Source organism: Gigantopelta aegis, chromosome 8, assembly GCF_016097555.1.
Source record: "Gigantopelta aegis isolate Gae_Host chromosome 8, Gae_host_genome, whole genome shotgun sequence".
In the NCBI taxonomy this organism is placed as follows: Eukaryota; Metazoa; Mollusca; class Gastropoda; order Neomphalida; family Peltospiridae; genus Gigantopelta; species Gigantopelta aegis.
In genome coordinates, this window is record NC_054706.1 from 73,855,957 (window position 1) to 73,874,934 (window position 18,978).

Sequence of the window (18,978 nt, forward strand, 5' to 3'; positions counted from 1 at the left end):
GTACTGACATTCAGTCCCACAGCCACCATCCAGAGTACAAGGAAGTTAACTGTACTACTGGTAGACATACCCACAGTACTGACATTCAGTCCCACAGCCACCATCCAGAGTACAAGGAAGTTAACTGTACTACTGGTAGACATACCCACAGTACTGACATTCAGTCCCACAGCCACCATCCAGAGTACAAGGAAGTTAACTGTACATACTGGTAGGTAGACATACCCACAGTACTGACATTCAGTCCCACAGCCACCATCCAGAGTACAAGGAAGTTAACTGTACTACTGGTAGACATACCCACAGTACTGACATTCAGTCCCACAGCCACCATCCAGAGTACAAGGAAGTTAACTGTACTACTGGTAGACATACCCACAGTACTGACATTCAGTCCCACAGCCACCAGACATACCCACAGTACTGACATTCAGTCCCACAGCCACCATCCAGAGTACAAGGAAGTTAACTGTACTACTGGTAGACATACCCACAGTACTGACATTCAGTCCCACAGCCACCATCCAGAGTATAAGGAAGTTAACTGTACTACTGGTAGACATACCCACAGTACTAACATTCAGTCACACATTACATCTCTGTATTATATACATGCATAACTACTTTAATAGTGAATTAAATTTGATCTTAGATACCATAAGTTCCCTTATTTCTTTCTATCGGTATATAACAGTCTGACACCTCAAAATGAAGGTGAGTTGAAAATAGACTCTCCTGGAATGGTGCTGATTCACTTTCCTTTTCTTCTTTTGATCTGATATGATGCATGGCTATCACGGCTATTATGATGAAAACAGGTCTGTACTAATCCTAATTAGTCTAATTAGTCAATAAGTGTCCAGGAACAGAAGTGTTGAACTGTTTTATACTCCTAATTAATACACTAATTAATAGAGCTTTGTCAAGGTTACGCTCTGATACCTTTCATTTAAGATTAATTAACTTTCCAAATGACATCCATAGCAACAAATTCCATATCCCACCACCATCAAACATTAAATACTTGATGCAGGTATCTACAGGAGGTCAGTTAAACTAAATGTATTTTAATTTTTGTTGACATTTTTTAGATTTGATACGGTATATGGAGAAAAGTATCTCATTAACTGTTTAAGCTGTCTTAATGACATTTGTTGTTTGAAATATTCCATTTTTGTTCAATGGTATTAATAATATTTCAGTTAAGTTTATTTTATTTTGATCAACAGGATGAAATTTATATAGCTATAAGAAAACGTCTTACAAACTCAGTCATATTCTATTTGTGAATCGTAAACAGTTCTCCACTTGTATCATATTTCATGTATTCTTAAATCCATACAGAATCATGGGACAAAAAAAAAACCAATACATTTATATTGTTGTGGTGAATTGTTTATGAAACAAAATACTGACATGTCTTGCAGTGATTTGAAACGGAATACCGGCATGCTTTTAAATGATTAGTGTTTATCTTGTTCCTATAGTTCCCATTAATGTTGTTATTTATCCAGAATGTAAGTAATTTTGCATTATTCTTCTGTGAATGCCAGTGAATGACATACACAGATTATGAAATCATTCTGGTCTGGTGAAACGCCATTGAAAAGGAACAGATTTAGCCAAAGAATGGAAAAGTACCATAGGGCAGCATTATGTGTCGTGTTGGTGGACAATATCGCCACTAAAACCTTTACAATTTTGTTTACTGCTTCGGAGTGAATAACATGGCCATTCAATTCTGAATTTTAAGTCGATGGTGGTGGGGCATATGCTATTATGAGGAAACATGAGTGAACGTGTGAACAGCTTAAAACGTCGTAGTCGTTAGTTACACATTCTTAATGAAGGGATTTATCATTTAAATGAGCACACCTTAAAATAAATTTTTACTGAAGTGATTAAGTACTATTAAAATCAAAGTGACTCACCTTTTCTGGGAGGTGTTTTTTTTTTATTATTATTTTTTTTTTACAATACATTTGAATAAGAATAAAAATGAGTAAACAACAAATGCAGTTTACTACTGAAATGTGGACTGGGCTATAGCAAACTATATTTTTTCAGATAAACTAATGAGAATTCTAAAATGCTTAGATTGGTAATGTGGTCAGTTCCAGTAGCTAAGCTCCAAGACCTTGTGACATTTCATATAGCAATTTGGAGAAACCTGCTTTACATTTACATAATCCAAGAAAGCTGATCCACCTGTCTCGATCTTATCAGTAAACGTACGTTGTTGTATAGAATTGTTCATTTCAAACGGCGATCAAAAATGACCGTGTGCTTGTCAAGGTAAGTATGTATGTGAATACTCGTATTTAAACATGGGACAGATTGGGAGTGACAAGCGTGTGTGATAAATCACAAGCTTTTAAAATCATAATGGAAAAATATTAACGGTCGTCATGAGAATTCAGTCATCTTATCTAATGAATGCAACATTACTAAATTTAGACTGAATGAATGAAAGATTGAATGTTTAATGACAGCCCAGCACAAAAATAACACATCTGGTATTGGGTGTCAAACTTAGTTATGTGATGATCAACATCATTGTAAAATTCTAAAATTACAAACAAAAATAGTCTAGACATAAATAAAAGAGTCACATTTCTGAATGACAAAATGAAGCATATAGTAAATACTAAACTAAATTTAGAACAGTATACATAAAAAGAAGATTTTTATTAGGATTAATTTTTAAAAATGGATTTAATAAGAGATATATTATCTTTTAATTGTACTGTAAATTACTGAGTTAAGTGTTAATATAATCATCAAACATTCAGATATTTATGTAAAATGATTTTAAATTTCCAAATCCATGTCACAAGCATTGAGTCAGCTTTTACAAATTGATAAACCCATGTGTTAGTTGAGTAGCAATACGTTCTTGACCCTTTTTTTATTATATAACCATTTGATATACCAATAAAATGCACTAATAACACTCTGCAAATGTTTGTAGACATAATAATAAGTTGTTGAAATAAATAAACTGTTACTTAATAACTCATGTCTATTGTTGTCCCATTTGGTAGACAACCTAATTAGCAGAACTGTTCTTTGCTGTTTACCTTTTTCATGACATCTACATATACCTCTGCAGAAAACATTCTCAGCTGTTTACCTTTTTCATGACATCTACATATACCTCTGCAGAAAACATTCTCAGCTTTGCTTTGACATCCTTTGATGTGTCTAGTGAGATTGTTTCCACAGACAGGCATTCTGTACATACCCGTCACTTCATCACATGCAAGCTGTGTTTCCCCATACCCAGGTGGTGGAACCAGGCCTGAAATAATAATTAGCCATCATATGTGAAAAGAGAAAAAAGGATATTCTTAATTCCATATTTTCTTGGTGGGTGATCCCGTTCTTTCATCTTGTGTTGGTGTAAAGGCGTCTCTCTGTTTTTGGAGAATATGTGTGTGCTTTGGTTCAATTATCGGCAACTGTTTTGCACTGAGAAGTAATTAATCACCATGGAATGGTGAACGAACATATTGTCATGCATCATACATCTCTTTTAATCCTTCAGCTGTAACATGAACAAAAAGATCTGTGGTTAAACGTTCAAAGCAAAATCAACAAGCCAAAGAACTCCAAGCAGTCAGATTAACATTCTGTGCTCTCCTCTGACTATAGAGTGGTCCTTCAGGTACATATAAGATTAATGGGAGCCAGTGATTGGTTTCTGGCACCAGGCAGGGTATAGACTGTTGCACATGTCACCTGGTTTGGTTCTTAAAAACAAGGGGCAGGACGTAGCCCAGTAGTAAAGCGTTTGCTTGATGCGTGGTCGGTCTGGGATCGATCCTCGTCGGTGGGCCCATTGGGCTATTTCTCACTCCAGCCAGTGCACCATGACTGGTATATCAAAGGCTGTGGTATGTGTTATCCTGTCTGTGTGATGGTGCATATAAAAGATCCCTTGCTGCTAACTGAAAAAGAGTATCCCATGAAGTGGCGACAGCAGGTTTCCTCTCTCAATATTTGTGTGGTCCTTAACCCTATGTCCAACACCATATAACTGTAACTAAAATGTGTTGAGTACATCGTTAAATAAAACTTTTCCTCCTTAAAAACAATACAGTGCAGTTTATTCGTAGAGGCATAATGTATAATTCTAAGTAATAAAGAAAATACTCCATGCACTTTATTCAGGAGTCGAAATATTGCCATCCTGACTGGTTTTTGCCGGTCAGTATTAAGGGCCAAAAGATTTCATTGCCTGTCGGGACCGGCAGTTAGTTTACGTTTATATTCACACTTTAGTTCAAGTCAGTCATGTGTGGTCTCACAGGTTCTCATTTGAGATGGCAGAATTTGTAGATTGCTAGACTGAATATCCAGCATGCCAGGGTGTTGTTAAAGATTTATTCGTTCGTTCGTTCGTTCGTTCGTTCGTTCGTTCGTTCGTTCGTTCGTTCATTGAGTCATTAAAATTTAATTTGGTTTGGGGTAATTAGTCAGATGTGAACCTAATACCAATCGGAGTTGAGGCATACATCTTAACCATTATGAAAGAGAGGTCAGTAATTCCATATTACAAACAGAACTTTATTATATCGATGTCAAAAAGAAACTTTACATACATAAAATTTGAATAATTTGATAAATACTGTTGCTAATCTAAAATAACCAATTTAGAAACCACCTGACAGACACTTTGCATGTCTCATGAAGTGCGTTGTGATGTTTATATGTTGAACTTCATGAAACTTTCATATTCCACCATACCATTTGTTGGTTTTCTACAATACAATTTCAGGCTTTATAAAGTGTCTTTTGGACGTCAGTATATAATGCCTGGTATTGGAAGAAAACTTATTTTTAGATGGGTGTTTCTCATTTAATATTATTTTGACCACACTGAATGGTCAGTCTGACTCTGTCTGTCATGGCCAGATGATTTGACTGACCATGCATAAAACTGTATTTTATTACGTTCATTTGTCTTGTACACTACATGCCCTGTTAGTCTCGGTATGGTCTACGTGACCTTGAATCACTTCAATTTCAAGACACTGTCGCTTTAACTGCAAGCTATAAATACATATATATAATGACCACTAATTGATTCATCACTTTAACTATAAAGACTCGGTTATGGGTGACCAAGGTCGCGGTTAATTCAGTAAGTGAATACAATTGCTGTGCATTAGTACAGAAGTGAAGGGTGCTATTGAATACCTGTAATTAATTGTACTTACATCCTTTACTTAGCTGTGTGTTTAAGTCACTGCTGATAACAAGTTCAAATCCATTATTAATATTTGTAAAATGTTAACTCATGTGTGCTCATTCAGTACTGGCTGTGTTAAAATGGGACCATTCTATATATAATCAGTTTTAAGAGGCTTTGGTAAAAGAAAATAATTTGTTTTGTAAGCTTAATACTAAGGGTAAATAAGTATAAGTTGACATTCACAAAGCTGCATAATACTGGGGTATTGTGTATTTATAATATATTATTTAAAATTATTTAAGGTTTTGACATTCTATTTTTTCTCATGTTTGTAAGGAAATATGTTTAGTCTCCTACCAGTCCAGTCGGAGGGAACTATAGGTTTCATGTCCATCCTTTTGTCTGTCTTGTCCATCCTTTTGTCTGTCTTGTCTGTCCATCCATCTGTTCCATATACAGTTTTGCAGATATTTTTTCACAATGCCTTGAGATATGGAGCTGAAATTTTGTTTATAACTTTATCATGTACTGTTACAGTTCATGGCAATTTACCCATTTGTTACCGAGTTATGGCCTTTGAACGTAGGAGATAAAAAAACCCAAACATTTGGGGACATGTATTGCTTTAGCAGTATTCTCAGAATGCTTGTTGCTATTGTTCTGTTTAAAATCTGTTTAAAAGTTAATTTTATAATAAAATGATTGACTATGAGCTATGCAGTTTAAATCTGTTTTACTGTATACTTTGTATTCCCAATAAGCAGTAAAAAGTGTTCTTTCTACCTTTGCTTTTGTGTAAGCATTGCAAATCGTGTTAGAAAACACCTACCGGATACACTAAACATTCCAAATTTTATTAGAAAACAAGGATGACATTGCTGTTCATAGGTGACATCATTTGTGATCATTTTCAGTATGTTATTACACAGCTACAGACAGGGAAAATCCTCATGAATTACGTCACTGTTCTTGAGTCGTTTTTCCTTCTGGCCAAAAAGCAATTTTAATGTAGGATTTTCAGTAATGAAAACATAATGCAATGTCATCTCCTGTTATTTGACTACAACTTGGTAAAGCATTTTTTTACCTTGTTTTAACGTTATTATAAAGTTTACCATTAACATTCAGACTGTAATTAACAGTTAATTGGAGATTCTAGTGTGTTATAATTGTAAATAAACATGATTACATAACACACTGAAAATTATCAACAGGAACAAACTATTTTTGAAGTATGACGGTTTTAGCCCTAGGGAAAGGAAACAGTTCAGCCAAACCTTGTAGTTTTTTTAAAGTTTAAACATCAGTCGCACAACAAATATTAGGTCATATTGATTACATTTTAGTATGGAGCTCACTTCACAGTCATATGTTTAAAGTGACCATTGTTAAGAATAACACCAGGTACCAGCAGATGCATTATTTCAAAAAGAAGTAAGTGGAATCAATTTTGTAGAAATCTTTTAAACAAATTAATATAGTTTATGTAATTAATACCATCAATGCTTTTATCATAAAGACTACACAAATGATCAATCTATAATGTAAGTACAGTGTAACCTGTTTAAACCAGACCATGCCTGGGACCTAATAGTTATCCAATTTAGATAGGATCTGGTGTTTAAAAGGTTGCTTTTTAGAATTTACAAAGTTCGGGACTATGAAATTTGGCCAGTTATGATAGGACTCCAGTTTATTCAGGGTCCGGTTTACACAGTTTTCACTATAGATGGCTGTTACATAAATGTAAAGTACTTTTGGTAAATATATTTCAGTAATGCTTGCAACTACTTAGTATGATGTTTTGATATTCTTTTTTTTCTCCTATTTATGAGGAATATTTTTATAATTATTGTTCTTGATATATTACATAACTGAATGCTTGTTTTGATAATTTTCTGTGTTATACAATCTGTTTTGTTTACAAGTCTAAGAGGAGCAGGATCTATCTTAGTTGGTTAGAGCACTCATCCAAGGTGCTTGGGTCAAAGGGATCAAATCCCCAAGGTGGACCCTTTTTCTAACTGGGTTTTTCCCATGCCTCATATCAAAGGTCATGGTATGTGCTGTCTGAAAGTGCATATAAAAATCCCTTGATGCTAATGGAAAATGTAGTGGGTTTTCTTTGTTTTACCATTACGACATGTTCAACATGCAATAACCGATAATTAATAAATTGGTGTGCTCTGGTGGTGTTGTTAAAGTTTGTTTTGTTTAACGACATCACCAGAGCACATTGATTTATTAATCATTAGCTATTGATTATAAAACATTTGGTAATTTTGACATATAGTCTTAGAGAGGAAACCTGCAACATTTTTCCATCAGTAATATATTGTAGTATATCAATATCAAATTTTGTCTAAAATAATTTCATACATACAATTTTTTAATTTTTTTCAACAACCAAATGAAATTTGAAATAATTCAGCGCTTAAGGTCATTCCAAATGTATGTATCCGTATAATGCTTTATATTTAAAACAAGTTACTGTAAGGTAGTGTGTTAAAAAACAGGAAAGAGCAGGATGTCTTTGTGGGTTTTTGTTTTGGAGGGGGAGACATATGAAAGCCTTGCTAGGACTGAAAACTCAGGATAGGTCCCTTTTAAGCTACATGTGTTTCACTTCACCATTCTAATATCATTTACTAATACAAAATACCAATAGGTAGTTTCAGTAAAGTCATATTTTATCACTATCTGCTATTATCATCAACTGCCTTGATACAGCATATATTTTTATGGCTATCATTTGTAACACACAACAGTGGAATAGTGCTCCATTACTGTATGTTCAAATGGAGAAAATTTTATTTTTATTTTACTGAAAGAATGTTTGTGAGATATACATTAATATTTGTTAATGTGGATCATCTAGTAATATTCCAAATGGAAAAATAATAACACTATGCTGGACTGCAGCTTTAATTTAAAACTCTATGATAAAACTGTCCGGCTGTATGCAGGTAGCTACAACTGTACTATACGTTCTTTACAAACAGCAGGTCTTATCTGATATAGTGCTTTTGAGAAGATTACTCTGAGAACAAACTTTGTACTCGGTGACACATTAAGTCTTAGAATACCGGTACCTGGATAGCCCAACACTGTTTGAAAGTCTATTGCAGGTCACTGTTTAATCCAAGAAAAGGAAGGTCTGGTTATAGTGACACCTCAGAATACTGTTCTATTAGTCTGACACTGGTTGCATTTAATTAAACAGTCATTTAACAGGATCTTTAAATCTTTCAGAAATATGTTTTAGTTAAATAATTAAAAAAGAAAAAGAAAGAAATGTTTTATTTAATGACACACTCAACACATTTTATTTACGGTTATATGGTGTCAGACATAAGGTTTAGGACGACACAGATACTGAGAGAGGAAACCTGCTGTCCCCACTTCATGGGCTACTCTTTTAGATAAACAGCAAGGGTACTTTTATATGCACCATTGTACAGATAGGGCAGTACATACCACAGCCTTTGATATACCAGTTGTGGTGCACTGGCTGGAACAAAAAATAGCCCAATGGGCCCATCGACGAGGATCGATCTCAGACCAACCGCGCATCGAGCGAGCACTTTACCTCTGGGCTACGTCCCGCCTGTCTGTGTGTCTGTCTGTCTGTCTGTGTGTCTGTCTGTCTGTCTGTGTGTGTGTGTGTGTGTGTGTGTGTGTGTGTGTGTGTGTTTGTGTTTGTGTGAGTTTCTTACTAAAATGAAGTTGGTAACTTGATAATCTGTAGATCTGTAGATTGATAGGAAATAACAGTAAGTGCAAACATTGACAAGTTTGTTATCAATTTTTACAAAAAATGGTTTAATGTAGTAGTTTTGATTGGAATAACAGCCATTACATCAGCTCTTTAAATCCCTTATTAAAACTAATTGTTTGGTTGGACAGCATGTCACCATGTTATAATGTTCTTATCTTTAAATTGTTGATGAATTATCCTTTATCTCTAGGACTAACCGACAGGTCACGGGTTTGGGAAAGAAAAACTACCAACTTGCACCAAACACTTTGATCTGTATTGGGGGAATGGGCTGGTATCTTGAAAGTTAATTACTAAATTAGTTCCCCTGATAGCTACATCATTCTGTGCAGACCAGTAACATTGGCACACATGTTTGGTTTGATGCTGGCTGTGTTAGAAAGACTTCATACATGATTTCCTCTGTATATTCAGTATTGGGCTACCTGGGATGAAAGACGTTCTGGCAACTCTCTCTGTCGTATTTGTGTGTGTGAGGGCAGTTCAGATCCAAGCCACTACCATCTACTATCGACATGCTTAGTTTAAAACAATATTTATGAGCCAATTTTCTGGCAGATAAATATGGATGTTTATTATATGGGCGTCACCAGTAATTAAGTTTGTAATTAAATAATAAAGCTTATGGCTATCTAATATATATATAAAAAAAATTAAGATTTACATTGAAGGAAATATGACTGAAATGGGGTTAATTTGCAATTCATGAAAACCCACTTCTAGCAATACACCTGTATTATTATGAAATATTTTCTTCATGAATGATAAGCAGTTAAATATGACACAACTGTTATTTGTATATAAAATTCTAAACTGGCTTCAAGCTAGATATGTTTCCACAGTGTGGTGATATTTTGTATTACCCACTTGGTGAATGTCTAGGTGTGAAGTACTAATGTTGTATGCACCACCAGATGCGTATTGGTTTAAGGATTGTCTGTTGTTTCTTTTACGTTCATCGGGGTATGAACAAAAAAAATCATTTGCAAACTGTGTGAATCGGCGAAGCTGTTCTCACATAAGTTTGCGGATGATTTTTTTTGTTCATACCCCGATGAACGTAAAAGAAATAACAGACAATACTTATAATTAAATTTGAATGATACATGATAATAATAACACTAAAACATCATACTTTATTTTGAATTCTTTTTTATCCATAAACAATAACGCTCATTAAGACAACTTGCCCATATAAAATGACGTCATCACATATGACGTTCCCTGACGACGTAATGTTTACATTCATAAAAAAATTAACAAACTCCCGTTGCTACGTCTGGACCAATGTGATGACGTTATATGTTGTAATGAATGTAACAGAAATTTAATTATTTCTAAATGACATAATTTCAGTTAGTGATATCATCTTTCCTGGTCTGGTTGATGGGTCCATTGGGCTATTTCTGAGTCCAGCCAGTACCGCCTAGTGCACCACTGGTAAATCCATGGTAGGTGCTATCCAGTATATGGGATGGTGCATATGAAAGATCCCATGCTACTAATTGAAAAATGTAGTGGGTTTTCTCTCTAAATACATATGTCAGAATTAACAAATATTTGAAATTCAATAGCCGATGATTAATAAATAAGTATGCTCTAGCGTTGTCCTTAAACAAAACGAACTTGAAACTTTAACTTATTCTCTGTGCATTCACATGTCTCATTGAGTTATGTTGCAGGTGAATAATAAATCAAATACAACTCTCAGATACTAATAGGGAAAGTCCACTTGTTTCATAACAACGGTATCTAACGAAAACTCATGTTGTATTCTTTATGTACCTTTTATAACTTTGACTACTTGGTGCTGCTTCCTGTTTTATAAACCATTATCCATTAATTTAATTTTCTAATTATTCCTGTTAGTATTATCTAAGCTTGGGTTATCCAAAAATAATAACCTGAAGTAGGTGTTTTTATGTACCCACACATCTAAAAAAAATAAACTAGTATTGTATAATAATAATAATAATAATTTTGGTATTCTGCCATCTCCTCCTTCCCTCCCCCTCCCAAAATCTTGAGATAAGTTTGATAAAAGACCTAGTATAGAAGGGTGAGTGAATTATCTCATCTTTCCACAGAAATGTTGTTTTCTGTTCAATAGCAAGAATGTTACATTGATCAGATTGAAAATCTCCAGAACAAGTATCCAAAAAGAAGTGTGATTTATTCCAGCTATTACAAGAGTTCATAAAATGTCTTTGATTGGAGACAGATTTGGGAGTTCTGGTTCTTATTACCTGCACTGGGTATTGGTGCCATTCCTTCACAGCAGATTGGCTTGTTTGATGCTTTTCCATAAACGACATGCCCATTCTGACTGGGCACCTGCAGTATTTGATACCTCTTCAAAGAGACTAACTTCAAACATAACGTGGCTTCCACTGAGATTCTTGCTTATCCAAATGGCTGGCTAATTTGACCCATGGTGTGAGACCGTATCTTCACAACGCTTCCCGTTTGCAGCCCAGCTACCTGAAAGTGAATCTTTCCAACAATACATCTTGTTGAATTGTATGCAAATATTCTCAGTTTTATTGCATTTTCATAGATATGGTTTAATATAAAATACCTTTGATCATTATATGTAGCACTAAAAGACCAAACAAAGTAATTGAAAATATTCCTTTTTTTTTAATTTATATAAACCTGAATTTTCTTTTGTTATTCTCATTCCAGCCAGTGCACCATGACTGGTATGTGCTATCCTGTTTGTGGGATAGTACATATAAAAGATCCCTTGCTATTAATGGGAAAATGTAGCAGGTTTCCTCTTAAGAATATTTGTCAAAATTACCAAATCAATAGCTGATGATAGCTGATGATAAATCAGTGTGCTCTAGTGGTGTTAAATAAAACAAACTTTTGAACTTTTTTTTTTAAGACCAGGGTAAATATATATTCCTTTGAATATTCTTTAAAAAATATGTCTTTATTAAATACATATTAAAAATATATATTCATTAATAACTCCATTAATTGTCACTGGTTGATTGGTCAGTTGTATATATGTACTTCAAACATGATTTCCTAGATAAAAATAGCAATGTTTTTAATAATAAGTTTCCATTTTAAAGCTTATTATTTTTAATACATGGTTATATAAGTAGATGTATATACTAGTGGGGTGGGCCCCATATGCACTCTCCCCCCCCCCCCCCCCATATGCTCTCACCCATCCCCAGTTCCTTGGGGTCTGTAATACCAGATGAATGAATGACAAAATGAAGTGGTAGATAAAGGGAACTTTTGACATAACATAAAATATTTTTGTCATGTAGGACAACTTCGCCCAGAGCAAACCTGTAGACGAGATCAACCTAGTTTCATTTACTTCCTGTCGCGTGCAGCCGACATATTAAATGTATGCTTTGGATTTTGATTGGTCAGTCTGTATATGTATACTATGGATTCACCTGCAGGCATTAAAAAATTGATATCAGCTGAAATTTTGATAACAGTTTACATTACCATTGGACAAATTAAAATACTGTTTTTAATGGGGAATGGTGGGTATGGGACCATAATTTATTTTTCTAAATAATTTTTAAAAAATAAACATTTGTGGCTGCAGGTGTGATAAAATCATGTTTTAGGCTTTCTGGAAGTGTAAATTTCTTTGTATAACCATTAGAAGGTGTGTTGCTCTTTTCTCCATACTGCCCCTTGGTAAACCTTACCAGAAAAAAAATCAATTGTTTTGCATATACAGTGAAACCCCTCTAACCTGGACATCCTTGGGACCAAGTAAAATATCCGATTTTAAGAGGTATCCGGTTTAATGAGGTTACGTTCTTTACTGATTTTTTAAAAAAAAGGACCGTGAAAAATATCCGGTTTGAGGGAATTCTGGTTTACAGAGGGTCCGGTTTTGAGAGGTTTCACTGTATACAATCTCAGTGACAAAACCCTTATCCATGCACAAAGCAGAGTCAAATGGGGATTTTGAAAACTAGTGGTTGGTTACATGAATCTATCGAGTGCCTTGTATATAGGAAAGACTGTCACTATCGAGGAGTTCCTTTAGTGGACAAGATGCCAGTCTAGTGCAGTAATGCAATACAATACTTTAAAACTGCAATATACTTCATCAAGGGAAAATATTTCTAAATTTTAGGTAACCATTAATTGGTTCACACGATTTTTACCTAGGTAGTCAAATGTTAATTCATGAATTATATGCACTTTACTGTTGAGTTACATAATTATAATATGCATGTACAACTAATGTTTCAAATGTAATCTTAAATTAATTGATTGTTCAATGAGACGGTATTTTTCTGTATAAGAAAACTTTTATTAATTTTTTTGTTTTGCTTTGATTGAAAACATATTTTATTGCATAAAGAAAAGGAATGGACACATGTTTGACAACTGCATTGCTGTTAGTATTGTAATAAAAACGTATGGTCTAATTCTAAGGTTGAGAATGCTATTTGAAAATTGATGGAATAAGCAACAGAGCTAATGAGCTCAAAATAATCAAACCATTTCTCAAGGTCTAATAGTTTATCTATCTTAAAATTCATATTTTGTTAACGAAAATCCCTGACAATAGTTACAAAATATAATGAGTTGCGGAGAGATCTCTGAAGTACATCAATCGATGTTTAGCCAAAGTTTTCAATTGCTATTATGTGCCCAATGGCCCAGCAAAGCTATTATTATTCACATATATTAAAAGATGAAAGGATTTCACCATCTAGGTAATTGAAAATCGGTGTTAAAAAAGGAAACTTACTTTATTTTTTCTCCAAGACATAAAGACATCATCTCAACATAATGATAAGTGGAATACAGAAATAGACCAAAAGTATTAACACATGATCGTATCGCGTAATGTACCAGCACTCCGGTGATCCACTGGACTAGACTTGCCTGCTTCCTACAGAGGTGAACGTCGTGGATAGGTTATTAACCTTTTCTTTTACTATCTCTGTCTAGAATGGCAGATTTCGAAGATATATCAGTTTTGTAAAGTTAAAATAGATTCTTTGGGTATACAAAAAAAGAAGAAAATGTTACGCTTTTTTCCCTGTTAAAGTTGATAGTTTTTGGCAACATGTATGGTGTTTACTTGTAATTTTAGTTTTCAATTATATAAGCAGGACAAAATGTTAAATATATTTTGAAAATGCAGTGTACGGTAAAATGTTTATGTAAATTAAGGAATTGTTGAGGGTTTTTTCAATATTAAATGTGATGACAACAAAATCTTTTTTTTCTTTCTTTTTTTTAATTAAAATATGTACTTTGCCATTATTACCCATATAAGTTTTTAAGAAGTATTGTGTGTTCTGTGCAGAACAACTGTTGATGCCAGATACAGTGCATAAGACAGACAAGCCCAAACCTAAGTTTAAAGTTTGTTTAACAGCACCACTAGAGCACATCAATTAATTAATAATGGCTATTGGATGTCAAACATTTGGTAATTCGAACATAGTAATCAGAAGAAACCTGGTATATTTTTAACCTTAAGTGAATATGGTCAAGTAAATAAATAAATTAAAATTTTATCTCTGTACAACAGAGTAAAAAGGATATTGTTGAAAATATTTGAACAAAGCTTCGACACTTGAAGAAACCACTGCAAATATACATACAGTATTTAATTCCACTAACTGTCAGCAGTGTACACTATTATAAAGCCATAACCAAATCGTAAAGTTTTTTTATATTCAAGTAATCCTAACATAATCTTCCCACTGTGACTTGTTGAAAACTCGATAGTATCCTGTCTGGACTGGAAATATCATTAAAATATGTTTGCAAGCAAAGGATTAGGGAAAAACGATAATGGAGCAATAATAAATAATATAGTGATTGACATTCATTCTTATTTACTAACCAAATCATAACTTGCCCATCTGTAGTTAAGTTGTATTCTGAGTTGACCTGTCAATAAAGATTATTTTCATTTTTGTTGCATCTTTTATAGAGAAATGAATAATTTGTATATTATATTGATTATTTATTGTTGTGACTGGGATTATTATTCGAATCATTTGTATTTAAATTTTCTAAGAGGTAACTAAATTTATTTATATTTACGTGTTTTTTTTGTCATAAAGTTTTGTGTCTGTTGCATATATATATTTATCCCGCAATCACTGTATACATTGACAAAATATGATGACTAGATAAAACTCTATATTTTCAGTCACTGACCAAAAATATAGGTCACGTGACATAAGCCAGACTCGACTCGACTATTTCAGAGTAGATTTTCAATAAACATACTATTTAAATCATTTGTTTAAGTATGGTAAATACAAATAGCTTTTAGTTTTGCAATAACAATACAAAACTTGTATATTTATTATGAATTAGAGTTTAAAAACGCTTTTTGAATGTGACAGAATGTAGCTAGCATCTTATAGAGGACCATGATAATTCGTTATAGCAGTAGTTCGTTATATACATTTGCATAAGGTTGACAATGTCAGGGTTGGGGATCCCTGAATCACTGGCTTACAATACAGTAATAATATTTTAAATGAACCAAATGGATAACACAGAAATGTAGCATTGATATGGAGACATTTAACTCAATATTACTGAGTTAAACATTTGCATAAGTTGGTTATTAATGTATAGGGAGATAAAACAGGACTTTACGATCAGTTTGTTCTATGCAGTAGTTCGTACTAAGCATGTTCATTATAAGTTTACTTTACTCTGTGTGTGTGTATATATGTTAAAAATGCTATATTAGTCAGAAACATGTTAACAGTAACATCAAACTCCTTTGATTTGGAAAATTTGTGACATTTTTAACTCGGCGTTATTCTTAATGGTTGTACATGACTGTTTTTCTGGTTACTGCTGTAGAATGGAAAATGTCTGCAGTTTTCAGCAGTTTGAAATGTACAATATAGACACTTATGTAATACACAGCATTGTTTTTATAATTTGATTGTTCATGACTGTTTTTCTGGTTACTGCTGTAGAATGAAAAATCTGTACAGTTTTCACCAGTTTGATATGTACAATGACACTTATGTAAAACACAGTATTGTTTTTATAATGTGATGGTACATGACTGTTTTTCTGGTTACTGCTGTAGAATGAAAAATCTGTACAGTTTTCACCAGTTTGAAATGTACAATCTAGACACTTATGTAAAACACAGCATTGTTTTTATAATGTGATGGTACATGACTGTTTTTCTGGTTACTGCTATAAAATGGAAAATCTGTACAGTTTTCACCAGTTTGAAATGTACAATCTAGACACTTATGTAAAACACATCATTGTTTTTATAATGTGATGGTACATGACTGTTTTTTTGGTTACTGCTGTAGAATGGAAAATCTGGCGAGACGTAGCCCAGTGGTACAGTGCTTGCTCGATGCGCGGTCGGTGTGGGATCGATCCTCGTCAGTGGGCCCATTGGGCTATTTGTGTTGAGTGTGTCGTTAAATAAAACATTTCTTTCTTTCTTTCTGTACAGTTTTCACCAGTTTGATATGTACAATGACACTTATGTAAAACACTATTGTTTTTGATATGTGATGGTACATGACTGTTTTTCTGGTTACTGCTGTAGAATGAAAAATCTGTACAGTTTTCACCAGTTTGATATGTACAATGACACTTATGTAAAACACAGTATTGTTTTTATAATGTGATTGTACATGACTGTTTTTCTGGTTACTGCTGTAGAATGAAAAATCTGTACAGTTTTCACCAGTTTGATATGTACAATGACACTTATGTAAAACACAGTATTGTTTTTATAATGTGATAGTACATTACTGTTTTTCTGGTTACTGCTGTAGAATGGAAAATGTCTGCAGTTTTCAGCAGTTTGCAAGCAGACTGAGTCAGCGAGGTCGCTCTAACTGTTCATCATTACCCAGCAGGCAGCGTTCTGTCAGTCTGGACTGGTGAGATTTCATTGGCTCAAGCACTTGCATGTTACGCAGAGTAGACACTTCTCAACTTGAGTTGTGCTTGTCAGTGTAATGGCAGACAAATATTAATCCCTTTTTTGCTTCTTTTCTTTCTTTTTTTTTTGCTCTGTGTTTTTGTAATATTCATAACACAATATGCTTTGTTAGGAAAGTAGTTTTTTTATATTTTAGGTGTTGTTTTCCTTTGAATTACTATAATTATAGATAAATATACATTTGAGGGTATGCTGCCTCATAAAACTTTATACTTTGATTGGCATAAAATGATATATTTTTTTCAAGAAAATGTAAGAGTTAGTCCCATCCTTTAGCTCCTGTGGATATAGTATTTAGGATAGATGTGTGTGTGTGTGTCCATAATTATTTTATACATTACATAGAAAATATTAAATATTAATAAGTTCCCTTAGCTTTCCTAACATATTATATTTCCCCACTAAGTTGTATGGATACGTATTGTTTTGTTATGTATTACGTTGTGCATCAGTTACGAACTAGCAGTATAATGTTCACTGGATCAGTTTGATATTTGGTTAAACTGACATCATCTAACATAACATACCTGTTTCAACATATTCAAGTTTGACAAGAGTTATATCCCCTTGGGTGTGAGGGAAATTGGAAATCGTATTTGTTGAAATGAAATTACACCAAAATTCAAGAGAATACAAAGATTAAAAAAACTGGTGATCATTGTTAAATTACAAATTGGAAATCTAATACAACATTTTAACCTTAGCTTACCTTTCCTGAGGGTTTAATAATGGTGATTAAAAATCTCAGTAATGTGGTGCCTCACATTAAGACAATTTGAGTCATTAATCCCTAAGGAAGACCATGCTACAGCAACAACCTTGAATTAAATTTATATTATGTTATTGTTATTTAATCATGACTTTACTCTCAAAATAGATTTTATATAAATGTAATACATAAAATAAATAAAATTCAATTTCAAAACAAAGTAAACCATTAAACAAGACTATACATTTATTCTACAATCTTTGCTCGGACTATAAGTGGTTGAATGAACACTTTGTTGTGTCCACCAGAATATGGATGTACCTCTGTCCTGGACTGAGTCACTGGTCATACCAGAGTCCCAGCCCGAGAGACACTTGCATGAACCGTTGTAGAACGGGACACATTAATACAGTTCCCAGGGGTGGGATTCAGCTCAGTCTGTTGAGTGCTCGCTTGAGGTGCTTGTGTTGCAGGATCGAACCACCTCTGGGGGTTTTCTCGTTCCAACCAGTGCACCACAACTGGTTAAAGACCATGTATGTGCTTTCCTGTCTGAGAAAGTGCATATAAAATATCCCTTGCTGCATTAGGAAAATGTAGCGGGTTTCCTTTCATGACTATGTGTCAGAATTGCCAAATGTTTGACATCCAGTAGCCAATGATTAATAAATCAATGTGCTCTAGTGGTGTCATTAAAAAAGACAAACTTTAACTTTAACCAAATGTTAGACATCTAATAGCTGATGATTAATAAATCAATGTGCTCTAGTAGTGTCATTAAATAAAGTTAACTTTTGTTTACAGTTCCAATCCCATCCCCATATGGATGTATAATGTTAGATCTGCATGTAGTCAGGTATTCATCAGTTGGATTTCTAAATAGTACACTGTTCATGTTTTAGGTTATGGTTGTTTTCATATTTAAAGGAAATGTTTTATTTAACAACGCACTCAACATATTTTATTTACGGTTATATGGCATTAAGGACCACACAGATATTGAGAGAGGAAGCCCGTTGTCGCCACTGTATGGGCTACTCTTTTCAATTAGCAGCAAGGGATCTTTTATATGCACCATCCCACAGACAGGGTAGTACATACCACAGCCTTTGATATACCAGTCATGGTGCACTCGCTAGAATGAGAAATAGCCCAATGGGCCCACCGACAGGGATCGATCCCAGACCGACTGCACATCAAATGAACACTTTACCACTGGGCTACGTCCCACCCCGTTTTCACATTTAAAAACAGATCAGAGGATGTATAATAGCCGATGTGTATTTTAGTGCTAGTGTGTCATTAAATAATCATTCATTCATTCATTCATTCAT